General features: G+C 45.0%; 1 protein-coding gene across 15 annotated transcripts in view; it reads left to right on the top strand.

Annotated features, from left to right (window-relative positions):
• ATXN1 (ataxin 1) overlaps window positions 1–13,195 on the top strand; it is a 196,213-nt gene that overhangs the window by 43,687 nt on the left and 139,331 nt on the right. The window contains exon 1 of one of the 15 annotated variants that reach the window (XM_068674790.1): window positions 11,389–11,537. The exons of the other annotated variants lie outside the window; for them this stretch is intronic. The gene's annotated coding sequence lies outside the window, so the exon portion shown is untranslated. Of the gene's footprint in view, window positions 1–11,388; window positions 11,538–13,195 lie in introns of those variants that run through there. 15 annotated transcript variants of the gene reach the window in all.

Raw genomic sequence — 13,195 nt, 5'->3', positions numbered from 1 at the left:
TGTTTCTGTCCCTGGGCAGGTGTGTCGCATCCTTTCCCGTTCCCGTCTCCTTCCAGTTCAGCCTGAAAGCTTTGCACTTCTGTGAACTGCAGTTGCTGGGCGTCCCCTGGGGTGCCTTTACCAAGCTTTGTTGGTCCCTGGTGTAAATAAATAGGGCTAATCATGGTCGTAAGCAGAATATCCCATTGTTTCTGAGAAATGTCTTGTTCTCTGGGAAGCATAAATATGTTCCACAGCCCCAGACCACAAGCATACGGCCGGGTCGTGGTGCGGGTAGGCTGCAACGGGGCTTGCTGCTTCAAGCCCTCGACCCTTTGGAGGCTGTGCAGTTGCCTTTGCGAGAATACAACCCCAGGCTGTATGTGGGGTCCTGTGCTGTGGCTGTGCCCACGGGGAGACTTCCCCATTCCTGCTTTCGCTCCGGGAGTGAGGGAGGAAGCGAGGGCGGCGGTGCCGTGCCCTCCCGCCTCAGGACACACGGGGCGAGATCAGCGCGGGCTTCGTTTTACCCCATGGCTTCGTTTTACCCGTCTGCAACATAGATGTGTAACGCTACCGGCCTTTGTTGTGGAATTGAGGCTTAATTCATTAATTAATTGATGTTTGCTAAACGCCTCGGGAGCTGGGAGCTCACCGCGCGTGCCCCGGAGCTGCAGCAGCGCTTTGAGGTCGGAGTCGTCTCCTCTCAGATGGTGAGATTTTCCCCAAAAGCCCAGGCTCCGGCTCCTCCCGTTCTCGAAGGGAGCAGCACCCTGTCACGCCTTACTTCGACGGCTTGCTCCCTTCGACTTGTGCCTAAGCAAATAAATAAATAAGCAGCGTGCTTAATGCAGTCAGCACGTAGGGCACTTGCCAGAAGAATTTCACAAAGCGGCATAGCTGGGTTGCCAAATGTCGCGTCTTTTCTATAAAGCGTTCTTCAGGAAGCAAAGTTGCACAGGGTAAAAAAAAAAAAAAGAAAGAAAAAAAAGCTCAAGAAGAAAACGCTATAAAAACTATCACTGCAGTAAGAAACATTTTTTTCCCCCACAGGGAGAACGTCTGGGCCATGTCATGGTAAGATCAAGGGAGTCTATTTTTATTTCATCTTAAAGGCCCCTCTCTCATTTCTTTTCTGCACTCCCCCTCCCAAAGAGCAGCTCTTCACGGTGCCGGCTCGGGGAGCTCAGTTTAGATTAGCCTTCAAAGGCAGGGCTGTGGGATGGTCTTCTTGTACGTGAAAATATTTGCCAGTGGATTTTGGGTGGAGAGAAGGCTGTTTAAACAGCCTTGTTGCCAGAATGTTTGTTAGTCTAATATGATTAATGATTGAGGAAAGCGGATGGAGATTTCTTTGCGGGGAGCGTGGGGGAGGCAACAAAACTTCGGCGTCAGAAAACAGAGAAAAAAAAATAGAGAAAAGTGTTGTAAGCGCGTGTTTTTGTTGAAAGAGCTTGTATACAAGTCCACATAAACTTACAAGCTGTGTATGTGTTTAGTGTGTGTTCTGGTACCTTGGTGATCGTGAGCTGCAGTGGTTCGACTCCGGCTCGTCCCCGATGGGTGCGGTGTGCCTGCAGGAGCTGCTGCGTTCAGCACCCCGCCATCTGCCCATGGCTGGTGGGAGCCAAGGCAAGGGGCTTGTTCCTCTGAACCAAAGCTGGGTTTTGGCAGCGTGGGGTCTTGAAGTGGCCATTTGCTCCTTACAGCATCCTTGGCACTTTGTGCTGGCCTGGCGTGTGCTTACAGCGTAAAGACTAACATGGTTTGTGGAGGACTGGAACAATATCAAAGTCACAGGACAGTGCTGAAACTGGTTTTATGAACTTCACACCATTACTAGTATTTAATAGCATAACATAAGCTCATTTCAGCCTCACAACGCAGTTTGCTTCCCATGCTATAGCTGCCATCTTGACTGCATATGAATGTAAGCTATATATAATACCATCCCGGTCCATGTCCGTCACAATTCATCTGAGCTCCCGTCAGGGTTACTACGTGGTGCCACAGCATAATTAACATGGTATGTATTAGCACTATGTTCATTTGTCCTATATTTTGTCAAGAAGGAATCGTGAGCAATAATCTGATGGCAGGAACAGCTTCTGCTTTGGATTCTCAATGCCTCTGTTGGAACAACCTGATAGCTCATTGGCAATGGGTATTTTTAAGTTAGCAATGTTAGGTCATCCAAAAATGTATTAAAAGAGACTTTTTTCCTTCTTCCCCTTCCTTCTTCCCGAGGGAAATTTGAATTGCCTGTATTGCAAAGTCCCCGTCTCTGGATGTGGTGTTGGTGGGGGAACTCCTTGCCATACAGCTCATTGTGACAAGTGCTGGAGTTCTTTAGGGTTGTGCTGTTTCAGAAACAGGGATCCTCTCATAACACTTCTTCTTCCTTGTAGTTACACAGTTATGAAGTCTGCTCCCCTCCTTGGGCTGTAAGCACTGAGCACTGAGATACTCACTGCTGCCAGTAAGAGGCCTGATATATGGCTTAAGTTGCATGTTGTGCTAATGAGCAACAAAGGAAAGCCGATTAATGGGGTAGTACTGAAACTCAGGTGTGTATGATGCCTTTGTAGAGTGCAAGACATTTAACATAAGTCCCAGGTCGGAAGAAATTGATCAACAATTTCTGCTGTGTATTCTTATGACCAGTGCAGTGATGATATTCCTCAGCAGTGTGCTGGACAGAAACGATGAATCAATATGGTGTGTATTGTATAAGCATCATTTCAGATTAATTTCTGAATCAATAAGTCGCATAGTCCTTTAAATATATGAATGTGAAAATGGTATTTGCACAGAGAAAGAAAACGTGATTGGGAACCCTTCCATTTTTATTTAAGCACAGATGGTGCGGCGATGAGCACGGGAAGAACCTGAATCGGTCAGAGTTACGCTAGCATTAAGTTTGCCATGTGCTCTTTCCCTCTCACGTTCCCTCTTAGCTACTTCTTAGGGTGTTTTTTTCTCTTTTTTTTTTTTTCATTGTAAACTTCGTTTTTTTTTCTTCTCAGCATTTTGCTTGCATTGTCAATACTGCAATGTTTGTTCAGCTCAGACTGGGAAAGGTATTCGATTTTGCAGCTGACATTTATTTACAGGGTCACCTTTTAGTCTCTGTGTTAGGCTGCTGTTCCCTGTGAACCACATGTCTGTCACAGGCAATGTAACCTGCCAGCTAAGAGGTCTCAGAGAAAACCATTGCTTTCTTGAGACCCCAGTAGCAGTCAGATGGAAGCATATATTGGGTGTTAGGTTATCGTTACTTTTTCTGGAGCTCGTATCAGTTGGTGAAGGCATAAGAAACCTTCAAGTCCGCATCTGGTTGAAGATTTTCTAGTCGTGCTTTGTACTACTGTGTAGCTTCGCTGGTTTGGATGGTTTTGAATCTCTAAGAAAGTTTTTCCTGCTATTTTTCCCCATTGCAAAGATCTCCTTTGTATGCTGCCAGTAGCTATTCCTTTACTACTAGGAGCAGAGGGTACTGTGTCTTTGAATGTTTTGACATTCATTGCTTTAGTTCTTGAGTCATGTCTTATGTAAGTCTCTTGAGTAGGTTTCAGGTTGCTATTTAGAGGTGATGATGTGCTTTGTGTGTAGAGATCATGGAGGCAAGGAGCTCTAGGCATTGATTGTCTTGCTTTCTTTGTCCTGATTATGTTTTCTCATGATTTTTCGATCCTTTGTTGTTTGTATGAACAGCCATGAAAGGCAAAAGGTGAGGGAATGGATTCTTGGAGGATGTGTGCCCTTAAATGCAGCTGTAGGCATGCAAGTAGTTAGATTTTAAGTTTTGCTGGTTATCCAAGTGATTTAAAGAGAACAAGCAAACTGCTAGTTATTTCCAGGTGACTCGCCCCTTGACTATTAGACCATTCCTGGTGAGGAGCTCCAGTATGAATGTGGGAACATAAGTCCAGGTGTCCAGGTTTGAACACTTTACGTAACATTAAAAGGAGGAAGTGGAAAGGGGAAGAGTTGAGAGGTAAGGAACAAGTAATACATGGCTTGTGGGGAAGCCTCTGGTATTTAAAACCAGTTACTCTAGGCTTGAACATTTTCAGCTTCTTAAAATACCAACTTCTTGCACCACTCCATTTGACTGTTTTATCATGATCTTTAGGCTTCTCCTTCTTTACTTTTCCTTGCAATTCTGTGAGCTAACAATTTAAAGGGGGAGAGCAGGAGGGAGTGAGTGTGACTTAGATTCTCACATTATCAAGGCCGGTGAGGGTTGGGAGAAAAGGTCAAATTTGTGAATAATACCATGAAAAAAAGTTCAGAACCTGGAACCACTCCAAGCCGTGGGAGATGCTGTAAAGTTTTATGCCTTGTTTGTATAAGATGGTCAGAAGATTATTGTCTTCTTTCCTCAGAAAAAAAAAAAAAAAAACCGACTCCAGACCTACTTGAAATCTTGCAGGATTTGCTAAAAATCATGGGAATTGGTATCAAAAGTGCAGGGTGAATGCAGCAGTTGACTCTAGATAGATGATTGTTTTGTCTCTCTGTCTTCATACTTCTAAACTTCTTCTGCTAAAGTGTTTGTCAAGTTGTAAGATGTCTTCAGAGTCTTTGTAAGGTTTCTTGAAACGATATGCAGAAAAAACCACAATACAGGACTGTGTTCTTCATGAAAATTTTTAAGAGCTTAGACTGTGTTTTCTACATTATCATCAAGAACACAAAGCACTTTGCATCACAAGTGCTTTGCTTGTTTGGTAGGTTTCTTGTCACACAGGGATGCAGATTTGGGGCTTCTTGTGACTTCCTCTTGGTATTTTGTGCTTGTCGTTGTGTACCTGTGAGATGCTTGTTTGACTCGGGAGTAAAATGCTGTGTAGGGTTCGAGTACAGCATCCAGCTGGTACCTGATCTGTAACCTGTGGTCTCCTGCTGGTGTCTGCCGGGGGCATTGCTGTATGGCACTAGGAGAACTTGCAGTCTTCTGATAGTAGCAGTGATCTTTGCCTGCCTTGTCAGAAATACGCTGAGCGGGCATTTCAGGGATAAGATTTATTGCTTACTTTAGCGAGATCTGCAAACAATATCTGACTTAATAATTCTGCTTTCTGCTTGTAATTACACGTTATTTCTTTTTGGTAATGCCTTCAGAACTTCTCAGTTCATTATCAACTCTCAGAACATAATTTAAGGAATAATGTGTATCCTGACTGGTCATAACGAGGCTGAAATTCCATCTTGGGCTTCTGGTGTCATCACAGAACCGGGATGGAATTACAGCTTTAATTTATGTACTATGGGGGATACATTATTTATTACTATGCATTAGAAAATGATTAATCTCTGCTTGTGTTGCAAGACTATCCTACTGCTAAAAGTCCCCAGGAAGTGCTGAGACATTGTAGAACTTCTTGTGCAGATTACAGCTTCATGAAGCTGCCAAAAAGGCCACTGCATTATTCAAAAACTGCTAGAGGTGATGAAAATTTACGAAGCCGCTACGGGGTTTTTCCTGACTAGTAGAATTCCTACAAGGTTTCCATCTGCTAAACCTGAGCGTTTCCCTACCTTTAGTCCCTTTTAAGTGTTTCATTTCACCTGAAGTCCTGATCAGATGAAAGAAGTTGAGCAGCGCCGTGTTTTGAGGACCCTGATTCAACAAAAGACTTTGACCATAGTCAGGCTCCACTGAAGACAACGGAAATTGGTTTGATCAATCAGTTCTTCAATTTCTACTTCTTTGTTTGTTCATAAAACCTATTTCTTCGTCCTTCACTTCCCAAAACTGTGCCTGTGTGTGCATGCATGCCTCCATGAGTATGGGGAAGCAGCAGTGGAGCAGTATGAATGGGTAGAAAATTGCAGTAAAACCAACTGATTCGTCCAGTTCTCATTCCAGCAAGCACATTTTTAATGCGTTATGCTCTGATAACGTTCCATTTTTGTGAGCTTTCTCTGTACCAGAAAAGTCAGTAATCAGGTCCTGGTATGTAATTAATAACGCCGTGTGGCTGGCGGTGGTGTCCGCAGCTCTGGCTGTTGACCTTGAGTCACCGCATTCCTTCACAGCTGGTTTTCGGTGGGGTTTAGCCTTTCTGCTGGAGCAGAGAATTTGTCGCTTTTCCTTTTACAGTCCGCGGCCAGGAGTTTGTACAGAGACCTAATACCAGCCACTACGCCGAGCAGCTGTTACCAAGTAACATAACTAATCCCTGCCTCTTCATAAAATGAATTTGAGACTTGGAGCTGGGGGGGAGAGAGGGTGGCGTGCGAATTTGCTTTTGCGAGTGCTGTGCCCTGGTTTGGAAAAAAAAAGAGGAAAAAGAAAACCCCAAACCCTAAAGGTTCGTAGGAATTCTAATTAATAAGCCCAGCAAAATGTCTTCAAAGTGCTCGGCATGATTAGATCTGAAGAAGAGAACCAGATATTTGTAAAAGATCAAACAGATACAAATACCTTAAGAAAAGAAGTCACTGATGTAAATTAAGTGAACACTTTATACTAGTACAAAAGTATTATAAAAAATTAAATACTCCCACTTTCTAAGGCAGCATTTTTATCTAAGGCTCCGATGACATGTATAAACCACTCAAGTTTCAGTCTTGTGGGTTACATTGTCACCAGAAGCTCTGACTAATAATACAGCAAAGTCTTACAAATGACAGTTGGATATAGTATGACTCTAAATGGCATTTTTTTGTTGTTTTATTATTTCATGTGTTTAAGGAAAAAAAAAAGAGAAGCTCTCAGTGCCTACTGACTAATTGGGCCGAACAGAGAGGAGTGCTACCCTCGATCTAATTTGGGTGGCCGTGTTATAAATCACAGATGTGGAATCTAACACCCGGTGACAAAGTGGATAATCCTTCGGGTGTAAAATCTTGAAGCTGGTGTATAGAAAGACGTATAAAGCACGCCGGCAGCTCTCCCCCACGCGAAATTAAAATAATTGTCATTTTTGCAGGGAACACCATGGGAATCAGAATCGGAGACAACCAGCCTCTTCAGCGTGAGAGCTGAAGAGATGGCTGCAGTTTCTAGGCAGAGTTTCAGCCCGCTGGAGCTGTATAAATAGATCACTGGTGCCATGCAGATCTGCTGGGGACCAATCGCTGTTCCCTTCCACATCACGAGGAGATGCAGAGGAGCAGTCCTCTGCGGCTACCTGTGCTGCGCCTCTCGCGCTGAGCGCATCGGCTGGGGCTTCTGAGGGCAGAGAGGCTCGCTCGGGTGATGCTCTCCCCCCCACGAGCAGCCTGGCACGAGGCTCCTGCAGTTACAAGCCTGTGTTTTCAAGGCTCGCTTAGATCGTAAATTGGACGTGGCGTTTGTGCTAGCTTTCTGAATGAGTTGCAGCCTTGGGAATCCGGTGTCGTGTGAATCGAGATAGCATGTCACATCACTGGAGAGGAAACTAGCTGCTAACCATTGGGGGGACTGGGTAATTGTGGTGTGGCAGAGGCATGAGATCAGAGCTTCTTCCTAAATCCTGAGCATGAATTTCACACGTTGCAGCTGCATTTCTTCTCTGCCTGCTAGTTCGCTACGGGTATTATTGTCAGTGTTGCGTGGGGAGGGGCTTTTAAGTTCGCTATGAGACGCAGAAATGAGGAAGAATGCAGATATTTAAGGGTAGGTTTCTCAAGGTCCTTAAGCTCGTGGCCCCTCCTGATGGCTGTGGGGTCAATTGCGTTGAGCCAGCACGCTCCAGAAGCGTTGGATCCTGCTGCTGGAGGCCAGGAGTGACACCCTGGATGCGCGCTTCTGCGCAGATGTGTGGGACTGAATCCTCAGCGTTTGAGAGGAGCATCACGTTAAAAGCAAGCTGGAGGAAAGAGAAAGAATGACGGTAGGTTTTAACGTAGGATTAGGGTCCGATAACTTCTTGGCACAGGTTCCCCGACGCTGGGAAATGAGCCTTCAGGTTGCATTGTTGCACTCGCAGGAAAGCGTGCCAGCAGCACTGCGAGCACTGCCCTCTTTCCGTGCCTGCGGAGGTAAAACAGAGAGACGTGGCTCCTTTCACCCTGGCCACAGGGCTAGAGCCAGTCCCGGCTTTGTTCTTCAGGGCGTGAGCTGTTTGACTGCCCGAGATTTCTTTTTCGATGGGGTAGCAATGGGATAATCCGGCCGCGCGGTGCCGGCACTTGGGGCTGGGTTGTGCTTGCCGTGGTGCACTGCGCGAGCTCCCGAAGTTGTGTAATTGGGAGCTTGCTGTCATACTGCGGATGACTGATGGCATAATTTGTATTTTCAAAATACATAAAGGAGCTCAGCCTAATCAGGTGGTGTGGTAAATATTTCCAGGAGATAAAAACAGAGTATTAGGGCAGGGAACGGAGTTATAAACTTCCTTTAATGAGCTGCATATTGTTTGATCATGTTTTTTCATATACATGAGCTTCTGCATGCCAGATTCGAGTAATAATTGGCAGCTACTTCACAGTCCTAGAGAAATGATACTATAAATACTGGAAACAGTCAAAACGAGTAGATGTGTCAGTTTGCCTTTCAGACTACTGTGACTAACAGGTGATTAGCACAAACAGTAGAAGGCCCATTTGTTCTTCTCCTAGCTCCTGGAAATACAGGGAGAGGGGGAGCTGCTCGGCGCTAGCAGCGGTACCACTGGCTGCCTTGGCTTAAAGGTTTGCCTGGGCAAGAGTTTGACTTCCAAATCCGAGCAGTCCTGCTCACTTCTTGAAGTCCTTGATGTTAAGCACGTGAATGGATAGGTTTGGGGCTTGAAGGAGCCTCCTGGGCTTATTCCAGAGAGTTTCCAGCAAAACCTGACGATGCAGGAAAACCCCCAAATTACAAGGCTTTTCCTACTTCCAGTGGGTAGCTCGTGGTGTTGATGGCACGCAAAGCGGAGGGAATCCGCGCCCATTTGTTCATGCATGCTGGTAGTCTTCAGTCTTCCAAAAAAGATGCAGTAAATGAAAATATCTCCTGCCTTGCATGCTGATCGGCTGCCATTATTTCTCAAAGATGGAGATTTTAAATAGCAAATGTTAATTTGAGGAGGCTTTTAAGATATACGGAAAGCACTTCTGAAAAAATATTCAAATGACAGTGAAGGATTTTTGTTTTCTGTTTAGCTTTTTTCTACAGTACAAATGTGCCCATACTCAGTGAAACTCACACTCAGAGGGATTTGGCTGTGCGGGAGAGTATCCCTCCTTCACAATGTTGTGTTGCAGAGCAGCTTGGTTTTAATGATAAGGAGTTCCCAGTAATAGCTGTGAAGAGGCCTAGGTACGATCATGGGTGGATGATTTTTTTTTTTATAGCATTTGGATGTCTCTCTGAAAATGCTACGCTGCAGCTTTTGGGGCTGGATAATGCTCACGAGCAATGGAAGGGTGATTCCCACTTCTGAAGGGATTTTAGGCTGAAATTGTGTGGTCTCTCATATGGATTAGCGTAAGTCTAAAGGCACTTAATGGTCTTGGCTGATTTAAAAAATCTCTTACTTTGTGCTTAAAGCCTAAATTGGTTAATGTGGTTTATATTACATTTGAATATATACCCGGTCATCGAGGCGTGTGCATTTTAGCATAAAATACGAGTCCAGGGACTAGCACGAGGAGGGGTTTTGTAGCTTTTTAGGCACTGCAGTATTTCTTTTAAAGTGATTACGTGGTGATCATTAGCTCTCTTTAGTAACATTCCCCTTGCTGAAAGCTGGATGTTGTTTTTTCCACCCCTTGGAAGGGAACTTGTGCAGTTAGCTTCCTCGCAAACCTCGGTGGCTCTGCAGCCTGGCTGCAGGGTTACTTTCATTTTGTGTGGGGCGGTGGGAGAGGTACGCGGTGCTGCAATCCCTGGCTGCAGACACCGAAGAAAAACCCTGGGGGTGAGTTCGAGGAATGTGGAGAGGACGGCGTGAGCTGAAGATGTGCCCTGGTTGGCACTGGGAAATGAAGCTGTGTTGGCTTCTAGCTTTGGGGTGACAGATGTTTGCAGGCTGAGAGAGGTTTTGTCCCAGGTCTGAATAATTGCTGAAGCAATTAGACTGCTCTCCAGCCCAGGTATCCCACTTAAGTTGGAGGTTTGGTGTTTCTACTGTTTACAAACTTCACCAAAGCAAATAAAGCGTACATAGCAATATGCAGCACTGTGAATTTTCCACAAACTTAGCTTTCTTCCTGATGCTGTCATTATCTATCTTATATTATGAATCACATTAAAGGAAAACACCTTGTTTCAATTCTCCAGGGGAAAAACCCTTTTTCTACCTCACCTCCCTCTAAAAACCCCAGACACCTACTTGTCCTGTGTCATCTGAAGCAGATTTGAATCTGTTATCAGTACCTAAATCTACAGATACACTTTTCCTGTCTTGCATAGGAACAAGATGTTGTCCCACTTTCTGTGTTTGCAGTCGAGTGGTATCACAAACAAGTTACAGTAGTAAACCGAACGCGTTAAAGAAATGGAACAGAGGAAAGATTACACTTTAATTCCCCAGAAAACATACCTCATATTATTCATAAGCTGAATGCAACTCACAGTAAGTAAAAGTAAAGCTGCGTTTCAAACCAGCAGAAGTAAAATAAATCTCTCTGGGCAAGACTGTGCTTGGGTTTAGTGCTAATTAATCTTGCAGAATTGGCACTGCAGTTCTGAATTTTAACATCAGGTCCGGTTGTTTACCTTTCTTGCCAATCCAGCATTGCTTTTCATGGGCCAAGACTGATATTTTTGCTTGTTTTCTTTCCGGAGCACGCTATCTTTCTCTTAGTCTCCCCGTAATGACTTTGGAATCCGCTGGGCAGTTTCAGCTAAATTTAACAGAAAGGTTGAGCTCACAAAGACCTTGAATTCCTCGCGGTTTTGTGAAGCAGACGGTTGGATGTAGGGCAGCGGCAGGAATCGGTGACCTTTCTGAAGGAAAGGCTCGCCCATGTTGTTGCAGATGGGAGAGGGCTCCCAGGGCAGGGCTAGCTTCACTCAGATCCTGCCTCGTACCGTGCCCGAGGCAAAGCCACCAGGAACCAGCCTTCATATGAACTCCCTCACTACACTCAGAGCAGTTGTTAGAGGTCCAAAACCTCCTCAGGTGGCTCGGGGAAATGCCAGGTGAGGGGTTAGGCACAAAGCTGCACTCTTACAAATCAGCCCCGCTAGAAAGCATGCGTCTCACTCCTGGAAGCTGTCTGTGAGGGAGGCAAACACAGACTGACGATGCTTTTAAGTGAGGGGACACACAACATGTTGGCCGTCGTGACAGGGCCCGGCTTCCCCCGCTGTCCTTGCCCTTTCATTCATGAAAGCGGACAGTGGCGGTGCAGTGAGGCTGCGGATTTTACACATAACTTCCTCCTGGTTTCGGCTGAGCTCAGAGCTGTCTCGTGCGCCGAGGGTCAGTGGGAGGCACGTGAAGGAAGAGAGAGAAGCTTTCAAGAAGTATTCGGGTACAAGGAGGGCGTTTCACTTGGCCTCGGCCAGGTCAGTGTCATGCCTTGTCTGGAATTGGCTGTCAGGTCCAGAAAGGTTTGACAAAAGCTGAGCAGAGGGAGCGGCCACCTTCAGTTTGTTTCCTGCCCCGGGAATGCAAGGAGCTTTCCACCACCAGGTATTTCTTAGCCACTTCCCAGTGTACAGCTTGTGTTATTACGCTTTTGTTACTGCTAGGGGAAAAAGCTTGTGAGGAGAAGATGCCTCTTTCACTCCTTGATAATGCTTTCGACAGCTGTGGTGGATTGTGTGGATGTGTGGCTTCAGGGTGGCGGCCTGCAAACCTCCAGGGGTGGAAAAGGTAACTGAGAAAGTTAGACATCGTGTCACAGGATCCTTAGCTTCCCTGCACCGAAAAAAGGTGGGATGACCGTCTTACTACTTAAATCAATTATGAAGAATTTCAAGATTTTGGGGGTCTTCTTAGTCACATTTGGAAAGAGCACATAAGATCCACCATGAAACAAATATCAGAGGATATTTGGCTTAAGGTGGGATGTCAACACAATCACCTTAAAAAAGCATTACTGCCTGAAATTTTCTGCTGGCTGTTTTTACAACTAGTGCCTAAAGTTTACCATTTTCATGGAGTTTAGCGGGAGAAAGGTAGTATTTTTTTCTTTCATATCCATTTTGTTTTACTTTTTTCTTTCTGAAATGATTCTTTACTGTATAGGTGCAAGAAGATGAGAAAGTATTTTAAAGGTAAAGTAGGATTAATTTTATAACTACAGAAATTGTAAGCTATTGTAGCTCAAACTACTTTGTTCTCTTTTCTCTCTCCATTGTTCACTTTAAGATGCTATTGTTCCTGTCACTATTACACTGCTGTAATGTTAGATTAGAATATAATAAATATAATACTGTGTTCTTATTTTTCTGGTAGCATAACGATGCGTGACAGCAAAATACTTTTTTTTTTTTTATTGTTATGGTAATATTAGTAAGTGGCACGGACTAAGTGGGGAGGATTTGTCTGGTGGAGAACTCGATGCTGGGATCTTGAGGCTCACATCAGGCAAATTTCGGGGTTACTTTTACTTCTAAACAGTAAGGTCGCACTGACTACATGCCTGTCTGTGGCGTTAGTTGTGCTCCAGGAGAACACGTTGCTTCTAGCTTAGTTCCTCCCAAGAGGGATTCAGTTCATGTGCTCCAGGACCACCCCACATTGCAAGCAAAAGCTAACGCAGGAAGGATCATCTGGAGGCTCACTTCAGAAGCCATAGCCCTGAGCAGAGCAAAAGCAGGAACGTGGATGAACTCCTACAGAGAGCCTGTGGATAAAGGGATAGAAAGAAAGGTGTATTTCAGCAATCTGATCTCGTAGTTGTACCAGTTAGTAAAATGCATTTCATAATTTTTTCTTTCTTAATGTTCTTCCCTTTTTTTCGTAGTTATTACTGAAAGGGGAAGGTTGGTGTGAGTAGGCCTCAGAAAAGGAAGGTTGTTTTGAGAAGTTAGAAAGAAGAAATCTTCTACCGAAAGAGGGATCATATCTTCTTTTAGGAGCTTATACAATGGCGAGTGCACGTTAGATGCTTAACAAATAGTGACCCATCCCTGACAGAGCACTCACATTTGTGCTCGGCTTGCTGACGTTAGCACATGCCGCAGCAGACAGTGCTCACATCCTTAAATGAAAGGGGGTGCTTAGACCCTGCACTGAACTGAGGTTATCAGTCACTGCAGGACACGGGCTAGGCATCCGTAATGTAAAGGTGTGTAGGCTCTTTTCGGTGTGTGTCCCGAGGCAGGGAAGGAACATATGGTGTG

Source organism: Anas acuta, chromosome 2 (genome assembly GCF_963932015.1).
Source record: "Anas acuta chromosome 2, bAnaAcu1.1, whole genome shotgun sequence".
Lineage (NCBI taxonomy): Eukaryota > Metazoa > Chordata > Aves > Anseriformes > Anatidae > Anas > Anas acuta.
The sequence above is the reverse complement of the archived record's forward strand: the minus strand, read 5'-3'. Positions and strand labels throughout refer to the sequence as shown.